General features: G+C 51.2%; 1 protein-coding gene and 1 long non-coding RNA gene across 2 annotated transcripts in view; one reads left to right on the forward strand and one right to left on the reverse strand.

The window, feature by feature from the left end:
- ECE1 (endothelin converting enzyme 1) overlaps positions 1–11,542 on the forward strand; it is a 130,630-nt gene that overhangs the window by 43,665 nt on the left and 75,423 nt on the right. The window lies entirely within an intron of this gene.
- Positions 2,813–4,547, reverse strand: LOC111547724. Its single transcript, XR_002733206.1, has 2 exons — positions 3,899–4,547; positions 2,813–3,753 (listed from the first exon to the last, which is right to left on the reverse strand). It is a non-coding gene; the product is annotated as an uncharacterized LOC111547724 (long non-coding RNA).

Raw genomic sequence — 11,542 nt, forward strand, 5'->3', positions numbered from 1 at the left:
GCCAGCCCAGGGCCAGGGCAGGCTGCTGCTGCCCAGGAGCCAACAGCTGGGGCATTCCTGCCCCTTGGTGATTCATCTGGACAAGACTGTCATTTGGGGAAGGTAGGGGAGGGGAATATAAGCATCACGGGGCAAAACACTGCCACATTTCCGTCATCACCTTCCACCTCCAAAGGGGGCAGGGCGGGCCAGGGGAGGAAACTGAGGCCCAGGGAGCACTCGGCTTGAACTCATGCCAGGACTCCTGGCTCCCACTCTGGCATTCTCTGCATTCCTCAAGGCAGGGGTTTGGGAAAATGGTCTGTGGTCATTTCTGGAGCCTGAGAAGGGGCATGGTGGGAAGGGGACAGCAGATACATCAGATTCTTCTCTCTGGCCCTTATCTTACCTGTAAGTCACTGAGCCAGGGCCTGATATGCAGTAAGTGCCAAATAAGTATTTGTCATTATTACTGGATTTTCCTAATTTGATCCTCACACCCAGTTCTGAGATACGTGCTGTTATCATCACTGTTTCACCAATGAGAAAGTCGAGGCTCAGACTGCCCGGGTCACAGAGCCAGAAAGTTGTTGGCAGGATTAAAAAGAGTGATGTATGTAGGGTGCTTAGCACCAGCCTGGTGCACAGCAAGGGCTTGGTGTGGGGCCTGGGCCAGAAGAGGGGGAGGTGGCAGGACTGGTCAGAGAGGGCCTCCTGGAGGAGATGGCATGGGGCTGGACATGGGGAGCTTAGCCTGTTAAACTGCTGATTCCCTTGGGGCCAAGGTTGGTTCCTGACTAAGACCTAACGCCCGCTGGGTCTCCCCACTCTGAGAATGCACTGCCTGCTAGAATGCCATGCAGTTTGGGCAGGTGCTTGGGCCTCACGTGCTTTCCTGCAGCTCTACATCAGGGGAGCCCACTGAGCCTGGCCTGGAAGGGGCAATCTGGCCTCAAGGTGGCCATGTCACCTCTCTGAGCCTCAGTCTCCTCATCTGTCAAATGGGAACAGTACTACCTACCACACAGGGTTGTGGTGAGGGCCTGGCATCACAGAACTTGCAGGAGATGGCTGTTGAATTGGCCTTTATTTTTTGGAGACAGGGTCTCACTCTGTCACTCAGGCTGGAGTACAGTGGTGTGATCTCAGCTCACTGCAACCTCCACCTCCCAGGTTCAAGTAATTATCCTGCCTCAGCCTCTCGAGTAGTTGGAATCACAGATATGGGCGACCACACCACCATGCCTGGCTAATTTTTTTTTTTTTTTTTTTGTAGAGATGGAGTTTTGCCCTGTTGCCCAGGCTGCTCTCTCCTGAGCTCAAAGCAAGCCCCCCCTTCAGCCTCCCAAAGTGCTGGGATTATAGGGGTGAGCCCCTGCACCCAGCATGAATTGGCTTTTTAAGAACAGAAGTCAGACACAGCCCCAAGCCAGCCTAGGGAAGCTCGGTCCATATGTGAGCTCAGAACCCAAACATTCTCACTCCTGCTTTTTGTGAACTCAGAACCCAAACATTCTCACTCCTGCTTTTCACCTGTTTACTTTGAGAGGGTCAGGAGGAGACACACCCTCTTCAGCTTCGTCTACACTGGACATGAGTGCTAGGGAGCAAGTTTACCATTATTGTCCACCAAACCCAAGAGCAGCAAACACTAATGGAGCACTTGCTGTGTACCGAGCACTAACAAAGCGCCTTATGTTTTCATTTTACCCCAAGGAAACAGGCTCAGTAGCTGGATGTTGAGCAATCAGCTAGTGGTGCTGGAGTGGAGACTTGGACCTATGTAGTCTGGCTTCAGTCTACGCTCTTAAGAAGAAGAAGAAAAAATCTACCAGAAAGGAACAAAAATAGTAATTCAGGGCTGGGTACAGTGGCTTAGGCCTGTAATCCCAGCACTTTGGGAGGCCAAGGCAGGCAGATCAATTGAGGTCAGGAGTTTGAGACCAGCCTGGCCAACATGGCAAAACCCTGTCTCTACTAAAGATATAAAATAGCCGGGCGTGGTGGCACAGCGACTCGGGTCCCAGCTACTCAGGAGGCTGAGGTAGGAGAATTGCTTGAGCCCAGGAGGCGGAGGTTGGAGTGAGCTGAGTTTGCACTACTGCACTCCAGCCTGGGCAACAGAGCAAGACTCTGTCTCAAAAAAAAAAAAAAAAAAAAAAAAAAAGTCATTCAGGGCAGTCTTTCCATTGCAAAGCCTTTTCACGCATGTGATGCAATTTTTGTCCTTAGGACACCTGATGAGTGCGGTGTTACCATCCCCGTCTTACAGGTGAGGAAAATGGGCCCCAGAGAGGGACACGACCTGCCCAGAGCCACCCACCTGACTCCAGGCCTGGTGTTCTTCCTGCTTCTCAGCGGCCTCTTGGGGAGACAGTTGTCCAGCTGCAGTGGAGGCAGCCAGCAGGCCAGCAGCAGGGAACTCTGCGTGTCCCATAGCCCCCATGTGCTGCCTCCAGTGGGTGAGCACCAGCCTGGCCCATGCCATGGTTTCCTGCTTCTGCCCAACCCCTGATCTCAGAGCTTAGAGCCACCAGTTCTCAGAGACAGTTGAGTGATTTTTCAAACTCCATTCCTTAGAACCCCTGAGGGAGCTGGGTTCAGGGTCAGGATATGAGCTCATTGAGTGCCTAAGTGGCAGCTCAGCTCCACTTATATCTCTTTTGTATTTTGGGTTGCCGTGTTTAGTTTTTTAAATAAAGGGCACTATGGGATGAAAGAAAATCTATGCAAACCACTGTTCGGATCCAGCAACTACTTCCCCATTTTACAGATGAAAAATGGACAGCAACACTCATTTCTCCCCATAAATGACAATAATATTCAGGCATTGTTCTAAGTCTTGATACTCATTTTATCTTCACAAGCCTATGAGGGAGACACTGTTGTCATCTCCATTTTACAGATGAGGACACCGAGGCTCAGATGGTGAAGTAGCTTGCCCAAGGATTAGAATCCAAGGAGCCTAGCTCCCAAGTCCACACCCTCAGCCGCCCGTAACCTGACAGACCTATCTGTTTGTGTCCTGAAGAGGGATGCTACTTGCTGAGGCCCATGGTAAGGCAGTGTCAGAACTGGGACCCAAATGTGGATCTCCAGCCTCCCAGCCCTATTCCTGTTCCTTCTGCTCTCCAAGACACCTCCTGGGCTGAAGAGGGAACCCTGGATCTGTCATTTTCTAGCTCTCTGACCTTGGACAGGTGAATGGACTTCTCTGAGCCTGTTTTCTCACCTTAGAAGAGAGATAACAGTACATCATGAGGTCATCATGAAGATTAGACAGGATCAACCACATGAGTTGGCTGGCATGGGGTTTATGGATCCAAGGAGTCCCCAGAGCTTCCTGCCCCACCTACTTCCTCTTCCCTCTGCCCAGCCCTCACCCACCCACCCACCCACCTGTGTAACACAAATACTAATTACAACCAACTCCATGAGCTGCTTCCTGGTTGAGCACAATTAGCGGGCAGCTCAGTCATCACCATTATACCATCTCATTCAATGAGATGGGTTAACTTTGTCTTAAGTTGTACGTGATTAGATCGGCAAATTGTCAGGGAGCACTTGGTCTCTTCAGCTTGGGACTTCCCCAGCCTTGTCATCTTGCACAACCCAGGACATCACATGGGAGCACAGGAGCATGAGGAGGTACAGGGGCATCTGTGGGTAGCCCTGGAGTCAGGGCCAGCTGCTTTCTGGTCTGCTTTGCAGTTTGTGCTTGGAAAAGATCAGAGTGGACAACTCAGCCCCTTAAATCCAGCTGGGAGGTGACACCTGAAGTTGTAAGGATGGAGCAGGTGAGGCAGGGTAGGTTAGAAGGAGGTGGTGACTGCCATCTTATCTGATGTAATGGGAAAACCTAGTTTAAAATCCAAGCTTTGCTGTTTACCAAATGTGTGACTTAAGGCAAGTTACTGACCCTCGCTGCACTCCAGTTGTTTCACAGTTGCAAGGAGCTGACACGTGCCGCCGAGCCCCAGGTCTAGTGCCTGGCACACCACAGGTCTTCTCTAGTCGTTCCTTCCCTCGCGTGTGCTGCTTCTCTGCTAGGCACTGGGCTGAGGCCTTTCCGTGGCTCACTTTTTTAAGACGTGTAAGGGTCCTTTGGGGTCGGCACCATGGTCATCTCCGTTCACATGCGTGGAAATGTGAAAGCCAAAGCATAAAAACGAAGTGAAATGACTTGGTGAGGGCCACACAGCCGCACATGGCTGCTGGTCACTCTGTTGGGATGAGATGCTAGAAGCATGCTGTTGGGGAGCACCGAGGAAGGGTCACTGCGAAGCCCAAGAGCTGCCTGGAGGAAAGCGCGTAAGCTGAGGAGCCAGCCGGAGAGGGAGCCAGGAGGGAGGATTTAGCAAGCCAGGCCAAGGTTCGTGGGCTTCATCCCGCCAGCTCCAGGGAGTCAGTGTGTGGGAGTCAGTCCCTCTTTAGAAAGTCCTGCCCAGGCCGAGTGTGGTGACTCATGCCTGTAATCCCATCACTTTAGGAGGCTGAGGCTGGAGGATTGCTTGAGCCCAGGAGTTTGAGAGACCAGCCTGGGCAATATAATGAGACCTTGTCTCTACACAAAAAATGTTTAAAATTAGCTAGGCATGGTGCTACCCACCTGTGGTCCCAGCTACTCAGGAAGCTGAGGCAAGAGCATCACTTGATCCCATGAGTTTGGAGGCTGCAGTGAGCCATGATCATACCGTTCCACTCCAGCCTGGATGACAGAGTGAGACCTAGTCTCTTAAAAAAACAACAACAACAAGAGCCATGGCTCACGCCTGTAATCCCAGCACTTTGGGAGGCCGAGGTGGGTGGATCATCTGAAGTCAGGAGTTCAAGACCAGCCTGGCCAATGTGGTGAAATCCCATCTCTACTAATAATACAAAAATTAGGTCGGGCGTAGTGGCTCACACCTGTAATCCCAGCCCTTTGGGAGGCTGAGGCTGGCGGATCACGAGGTCAGCAGATCGAGACCATCCTGGCTAACACGGTGAAAACCTGTCTCTACTAAAAATACAAAAAATTAGCCGGGTGTGGTGGCGGGTGCCTGTAGTCCCAGCTACTCAGGAGGCTGAGGCAGGAGAATGCTGTGAACCCAGGAGGCGGAGCTTGCAGTGAGCCGAGATGCTCCGCCACACTCCAGCCTGGGTGACAGAGTGACTCTGTCTCAAAACAAACAAACAAACAAACAAACAAAATACAAAAATTAGCTGGGCATAGTGGTGGGTGCCTGTAGTCTCTACTACTCAGGAGGCTGAGGCAGAATTGAATCGCTTGAACCCGAGAGGCAGAGGTTACATACAGTGAGCCAAGATTGTGCCACTGCACTCCAGCCTGGGTGACAGAGCGAGACTCCGTCTCAAAAAAAAGAAAAAGAAAAAAAGAAAGTTCTGCCAGGAGTTAGCCAGGAGCTGAAGGACTAAAGGGAGCTACAGTAGGAGATCAAGGGGGTCAGGGGGTCATCAGGGAAGGCATCCCGAGGGGACAGAGCCCCCTGGACAGAGGACGGGAGATGACTGATGGAGGCTGTCAGGCAGGTAGACAGGGTGGACAGGTCAGTAACCTATATCAGGTAGGAGTGAGAGGCTGCTGACCAGGTTTGGGGCTTGGGCATGAGGTGGCCTCCACAGCAGGCACTGAGGAATGGGCCAGCAACACTAGGTAAGACTTCCCACGTCCCCAGGGCCTCTGGCAGTTGAGTCAACACCGGGCCACGTGGATGAGTGCTTCCCAGTGCTGTGTGTGTGGAGGCAAGTCTCCTGCTGCCAGCACATTCATGGGAGCCCAGCCCTGGGACTCCGGGCCACACCAGAGTGGTTGACTCACAGGCTGGCAGGGCTGCTGCCTTCTCCAAGGGGCAGTTAGCAACCTTGACCTCCTACCTCTGCCCTTGGCCTTGGAGTATCTCCCTGAGTCTCACCTTGAGGCCTCCCCAGCCCCTGCCCACCTGCTGCCTTCCTGTGCACAGGCCCTCAGTTCCATCTGAGCCTTTGGTGGTACAAAGGGGAGTCTCCCTCTCCAGCCCCCAGCAGTTATATCTGTCCCTCTCTTCCACATCCCAGATGGGTGGCCCGTAGCCTCTGAAGGAAGTTAGCCTAGGTTCCTGGTAGGAGGTACAAAAAAAGGGGGTGAGGCCCCGAGATGACCAGGAAGATCTGGGTTTGGGCTCCAGCTCTGGCAAGCTAAGCTGCTTCCTTTCTCTGAGCCTCAGTCTCTGCATCTGTAAAATGGGGATCCCAGGACTTATCCCACAAGGTGATTGTAAGACACAAGGTGCTGTAATCCCAGCACTTTGGGAGGCCGAGACGGGTGGATCATGAGGTCTGGAGATCGAGACCATCCTGGCTAACACGGTGAAACCCCGTCTCTACGAAAAAGTACAAAAAAACTAGCCGGTGAGATGGTGGGCGCCTGTAGTCTCAGCTCTCGAGAGGCTGAGGCAGGAGAATGGCGTAAACCCGGGAGGCGGAGCTTGCAGTGAGCTAAGATCTGGCCACTGCACTCCAGCCTGGGCAACAGAGCGAGACTCCGTCTGAAAAAAAAAAGACACTAGGTGATTGTAAGACACAAAGAGCCTTGAGAACTGGGCAATGTCAAGGTCAATGACTATTTGGTTTTATTTTATTTTATTTCTGTTTTTTTTTTTGTAGTTGAGACAGGGTCTTGCTCTGTCACGCAAGCTAGAGTGCAGTGGCATGATCTCAGCTCACTGCAGCCTCAACCTTCTAGGCTCAAGGAATCCTTCCACCTCAGCCTCCCAAGTAGTGGGAGGTGGATATCACCACACCTAGCTAATTTTTTTTTTTTTTTAATTTTTTGTAGATACAAAGTCTCACTATGTTACCCAGGCTGGTCACAAACTCCTGGGCTCAAGCAGTCTGCCCGCCTTGCCTCCCAAAGTGCTGGGATTACAAGCATGAGCGCCCGGCCGAAGGGTACATGATTTCTATTAATAACTCATATTTGACTTCTTGCTGTTGATATTAACCTCCATCACCTGGGCAGTCTGTTATTTTCACTGAGTTTACAGCAGGGCTAGAGTAACAACAAATGTTGGCTGAACTAAGGTCAAAACTGGAAAATCTAGATAAGGGCAGAAGCAAATGGGAGGGGTGGTGAGGAAGACAAGGAGAAGCAAGCAGAAAGAGGTGGCCTGCGCGCGTGTCCCTCTGGTGCGGTTCACGCAGGGCTGGGCTGCTGGATGCCAGGCAGTTCATGTTCTAGCTTACTCGGTATTCACAATGGCCCTTTTATGGATGAGGAAACTGAGACCTGAGGGTGAAAACAACATGTCCAAGGTCACATGAGCCAGGAAACTTGTGATTGGGCTCAGGTCTGTCTTAACTGCCTGATAAATGTTGTTTCTAACTCTGTTCCACAAAGGATTCATGATAGGTTATAAATAAAATACATTCAGTAAAACAACATGCAATACCAAATGGAAAATCAGAATCACGGAAAACAGAGTGGAAAATGTGGTCAAGGAAAAAGCTGAACATAAAGGCCAAGAAAGTGCCCATAGGCGAGTTTCTGATTTGGCTATGAGTTTCCTGGCAGCCAAAGAAAAAAGAGATACAAGCCGATTCCTGTTATCAAAAAGTAAAGAAGCAGTTTACACTTTCAGGAACTTCATAGTAAATTTTAAAATGAGTTAATCACATGGAAATTTCTCTGGTGAAAAATACTGGGAAATACAATGGATAATGTAATAATAATAAATGTCAAATGGCATATCTTTAGAAGTGATAGCCATATTTTTATATCTTACCCCTTGCCCAAAGTTGTCTGTCTTGGGGTTTTTTTTTTTTTTTTTTTTTTTTTTTTGAGACAGGGTTTCGCTGTGTTTCCCAGGCTGGTCTTGAACTCCTAGCCTCAAGCAATCCTCCCGCCTCGGTCTCCCAAAGTGCTGGGATTGCAGGCATGAGTCACCATGCCAAGCCAAGCACTTTATCTGTATTACCTCATTTAAGTGTCACCACAGTCCTGTGAGGGAGGTACTATTATTATCATCATCATCCTCATTGGACAGATGAGTACTGAGGCACAGAGAGGCTGGGTCACTTGCTAAGGGTCACACAGCTGGGAAGTTCAGATTGGGGATCTGAAATAAGGTTTAGATCCATCCAGAGCTTTCACCCGCTACATTATAGCATCTTTAATGTGTTTAGCTACCAGATAATATGAGTGTGTTTTGGATGATATGTGAAGATTTCATAGATCCCAGCCAATTACCAGCACCAAGAGTAGTAACTGATGGGGACTTTGGCCACAAAGGGCAGAGTGTCTAAGGAGCTGAGGCTTAGAGACAATGTGAAAACAGCTGTGGAGGGTGTGGCTCAGTCCCAGGCCTCAGAATTTCACTTGTGGGGCTTCCGTTTTCCACCTCACACCCCAAGATGCCTTAACGATCCCCCGCCTTTGGCCATCCAAACACAAGAGCCAAATGAGTGACTAATGTCTTCTGGGCAAAGGGGGTCATGCCCAGGTGCCACCAGGCCAGGAAGCTTTTGTTACCAGAAACCTGTGCGTGTTTCTGCTCACCCCAGGCCTTTGATTTCCCAGGGTGGAGTTTCCAGAGCTGGGCACCGTCGCACCTTCATCTGGCTGTCGTCACTTCCTTTGTGCGGCTGGGGCACTGGGGACTGAGGACGGGGCAGCCCACAGGGAGCTGTGGTTCCACCCCTCCACTCTTGGCTTCTGCCAGGCCCTTCTCATGAACACAGACCCAGATTCAACCCAGTTTTCTCCTCCACGACTGCAGTGCCAGGAAGGGAACTGAGAAGACCAAAGCAGAGGTTCTTTTCCTTCCCCAACGCTCTCGGGGCCAGGTGTGGCACCCACAACCGCAAATGAGACAATTAGGGAGAATGAGTGGTGGCTGCCCCGCCAGCCCAGAGCCTGTCTGCCCAGGGCACCCAGACTCTGTGAGGTTCCCACCTGAAGAAGCAGTTCCATCTCCCACAAGGAGCACGGGACCAAGAGTCCAGGACCCAGGTTCGAGGCCCAGCTCTGCCGCTTTCTCGCTGCAGGGCTCAGGTTCTCTGGAGGCAGCGTAATGGAGTCAGTGGGTTTGGCATGGGGAAGATTCACATCCTGGCTCCCTCAGTCTCCAGGCAGATGACTTGGGGCTGAGGGGTAAGTCCTTTCTCCTCCCTGACCCTTGGTCATCTCATTTGTAAAGCAGAGGTGATGATTCCCATCTCGAGGACGAGACACTGTGGGGTTAGGAGAGAATTTGTCAAGTGGCATGATCGGTTTTTGGTCTGTCCAGGCCCCTCCCCCTTTCTGTAAGCTGGAAGTGATACCTGTGAGGCTGAGGCTCTAGGTGGGTGCGGGGAGCCATTGAAGTAGTGAATGGAAAGCCCTGGGTGAAGGGCCCCAGGCAGCTGTTGAAATGTTACTTACCCACTGTGGACTTCCCACCAAGCAGAGCCCACCAAGCCTTTCCCGTCTGAGGTGGGTTCAGTTTCACTGAGGCAGGCATCTCAGGAAGGGGCCCTTGGCTTTTGTGTGCTGAAAAATAACCAGTGCTCCATCTCTGCTGATTTCTGCTTGGGAGTTCCGTGTGCTTCCTGTATCATCTGTCCACAGACAGGCTGCTGCAGGGTAGACATCAGAGTCCCTGGGGTGGCTTCCGGCCTCCCTCCCTTGCCTCCCGCCTTCGCTCAAACATCTGTAGAGGTTCCAGCCCGAGACTGAGCCCTTAAGGAGACAGGGTCCCACGAGACCGAGCCTCTGCCATCAGGGTTCTGTCTAAAATGCTGTGTGCAGTAAAAGGCAGCATGGGGTAGGGTGGCTGTGTGGGGACACAGAGCCAGGGACCAAATGCTATCTGGGGTCCCTGGAGGGTAGTCAGGAGAGCTTGCCAGAGGGGGGAATCTCTGAAATGAGACAGAAGGAGGAGGAGCCATCGCTTAACCGCACCTGGGCAAGTTACTTCCCTGAACCTCAGTTTCATTCTCTGTAAAAGGAACCAGTGATACCTGCTTCCCGGGGAAGAGTGAGAAGCTTAAAAGAGATGGTGGGTGTAAAAGAACTGACAAATCCTTTACACCACCCGGGTGAATCCCTTACACCACTCAGGTGCCCAGGGGAGATGTTCGGTGAACTGAACTTCTGTTTCAAGTCTTTTCCTCTGGCGATCGACACCTGGTATTAGTATAACCAAGTGTCCTATTCTAGAAAAAGCCCATCTGCAACCCAGCAGTAAGTGAAGCAGCCTCAGAGTCCCCCCTCTCTCAGGGATGGGTAATGGAAACTCCTGTACCCCGTGGGAGTGAGGCAGAAGTCTCCAGAATTCAGACTCTTCCCATGCACCCTGCCTCCCCAGGGCCTGTGACTTTTAGATGTGTTCCCTATTTCTGTAGGTATTATGAAGTTAGATGCAGAAGAATTCTTGAGAACTTAAAGGCACTTCCCCTCTACTTGTCTCCCCTTTGATTTTAACAACCGTTTGTTGAGCACCTACTCTGTGCCAGGTGATGGAAAGTCTTTTGGACAGGACAGACAAGGTCCCAGCCCCAGTAAAGCTGTGGATTCTGGGGAGGGGCAGAGAGTGTGATGATAAAGACATGAAAACAAAACAAAACAGCCTGCAACAAGTACTATAAAGGAAAACGAACAGGATGCCGTAATGGAGAATTTGGGGGACTGCTTAGGGTTCCTGGGACATTTGAGGAGGTGCTAGGCTGAGATGTGAAGTTGGAGCTGACCATGGGAGGAGTAGAGAGGAGGAAAAAATGTTCCAGACAGAGACAACAGCAGCTACAAAGGTCTTAGGGGAAGGGGAAACCTGTAGAAACTGAGGAACTGCATGAGGAGGTCGGGGGGCGGGTAGCACAAGATGCGGGTAGCACAAGATGCGGGCCCAGAGTGGGCAGGGGCCATGGGGCCCAGTGAGGGGTTTGGATTTGACTCCAGGGACAGTGGAAGGGTTTTAAGCAAGGGAGTGGTAATATCAGAATTTTATTTTTATTTTATTTATTTACTCAGACAAGATCTTGTTGTGTCGTCCAGGCTGGAGTGCAGTGATGCAATCACAGCTCACTGTAGCTGCCACCTCCTGGCTTCAAGCGATTCTCCCACTTCAGCCTCCCAAGTAGCTGGGACTACTGGCGTGTACCACCACACCTGTAAAAAAAAAAAAAAAAAAAAAAAAGGGGTCTGTGCTGCTCGGGCTGACCTAGAATTAGACTCAGGTGATCCTCCTGCCTCAGCCTCCCAAAGTGCTGGGATTACAGGTGTGAGCCACTGCACCCAGCTAGATTTCTGTGGGGTTTTTTTTGTTTGTTGGTTTGAGATCGAGTCTCACTCTGTCACCCAGGCTGGAGTACACTGGCACAATGTCAGCTCACTGCAACCTCTACCTCCTAGGTTCAAGCAATTCTCCTGCCTCAGCCTCCTGAGTAGCTGGAATTACAGGTGCATGCCACCAGGCCCAGCTGATTTTTTGTATTTTCAGTAGAGACAGTGTCACCATGTTGCCCAGGCTGGTCTTGAACTCCTGACTTCAAGTGATGCACCTGCCCTGGCCTCCCAACACTTACGGCTGTAAGTGTTGGGATTACA

This window comes from Piliocolobus tephrosceles, chromosome 1 (assembly GCF_002776525.5).
Source record: "Piliocolobus tephrosceles isolate RC106 chromosome 1, ASM277652v3, whole genome shotgun sequence".
Classification (NCBI taxonomy): domain Eukaryota; kingdom Metazoa; phylum Chordata; class Mammalia; order Primates; family Cercopithecidae; genus Piliocolobus; species Piliocolobus tephrosceles.